We start from the raw sequence: 1673 nt of genomic DNA on the forward strand, positions 1-1673 counted from the left end.
ATACAAAACATGCTGGGTCAAACTCAACTGGTGCTTCCGTACTGACTCATTTATTATTTGTATCACAGTCTGGGAACCTCTTGGAAAGTTCTCTTTAAGTTATCAGGCACAGAACTTCATTTAATTCCTGTAATTTTGAGAAAGAAATTATTCTGAATGAACCAAACAACATTATGGGTTAACTAATTCACAAATAACTCCCACTTTCTAGCAGCACTATACCCTCTCCTTCTACACTTGGACTGTCTTAATGAAGACTTTGCTGGTTTTGCAAAGTCTCAAATACTGATTATATGTTTATATGAAGTCTGACACAAGTTCTCTACAGTATACATTTGTTTTTATGCTCAAAGTGATGGCTGGAGCTACTTTTTGTTTTTCAGCTTGTTTAATGGTCCTCTTCATTCTAAAGAAGCCGATATAGTTTCTTCAAATTTGGCATCAACTGTTAAGATGAACTGATTCAACTCAACTGAAAACATCTTTGTGAATATAACGGAAGAATTCCAAACTTCTCAAAAATGTCTTATTTATGTCACTGATGCAAACTGCAGTTTGACTAGTTGGCAAGAAAAACCAAAGGATGTCAATTCTAGCTGTTTGTGTGACGGTAAATAAAGTGGATGGGAAGAAACCGCTTCTGCATTCTCACATTACACTCGAAAGAGGAAGTAATCCCTTGTTTACTGCAGGTTTGCTGGCAGAAAACACAGAGAGGATGACTCGACTGTGTTAATGTGTTCCAGGGCTCCAAGCGTACAGTTAAACACTCACAAGTGTAAAACGGGAGCGCTGTAACTCGAAGTATGAACTCGGTCTCTCTCGTGAGCCTGTCATCTATTATCTTTCACACAATATACAAATATGGTAAAAAAATATTGCTGAATGCAGACGTGTATATTCCTTCTTATTATATCTGTGGGAAACATCCAGGATGTTGAATATGGATGAATCCATGCAGCACCAAAAAAAAAAAAAAAAAAAAAAGATTGGACTGGTCCGTCTGGTTGAGCTACCTGGTTCTGCCTCGTCTTCTCTGGTCATGCTGGGATTCTCTGTGCATCCACGTGGTGGCCAAACCATGAAAACGTATCACCATAAACAGTGGATTTTACTGCAGTATTATGAATATACAAACAAACGATAGCGTATAAAATAACATTTCAACGTCCGATATATTTCGTCATATTGCACAGCCCTAACTATGATGCAGGCTCTGCCATCTTGTTTTTGCACATGGTTAAATAGAGTAACAGCAGGTGAATGATGTCAGGACAGAGCGTAAGAATGAAGTTGGCGTGTGTTCCCCACTTTAATCTACAAAACCCAGACTCACAGCTGAAGATCTGTTTTTGATACTTTACATTTCGGGGCAAGTCGTGCTGCCTGCGCAGCCACGAAGGGCTCGTTATTGCCCAGCTGCTCTCTCTGAAACAAGCGCGCTGCATGGGGTAGATCACAGATTACAGCAGACCCCAGCCAAATGTAAGTAAGTAAGTAAAATTTATTTATATAGCACATTTCACAGATAAAAATCACAAAGTGCTTTACAGTAAGATCAGACATACAAGTTAAAATTAATTAAATTAGTTAAAAGCCCGTTTGTATAAAAATGTCTTCAGCTGCTTTTTAAAGGAGTCAGTAGAGTCTAGACAGCGTAAAGACAACGGCAG

Source organism: Haplochromis burtoni, unplaced genomic scaffold (genome assembly GCF_018398535.1).
Source record: "Haplochromis burtoni strain Fernald_Lab_line unplaced genomic scaffold, NCSU_Asbu1 Contig_1042, whole genome shotgun sequence".
Taxonomy (NCBI): domain Eukaryota; kingdom Metazoa; phylum Chordata; class Actinopteri; order Cichliformes; family Cichlidae; genus Haplochromis; species Haplochromis burtoni.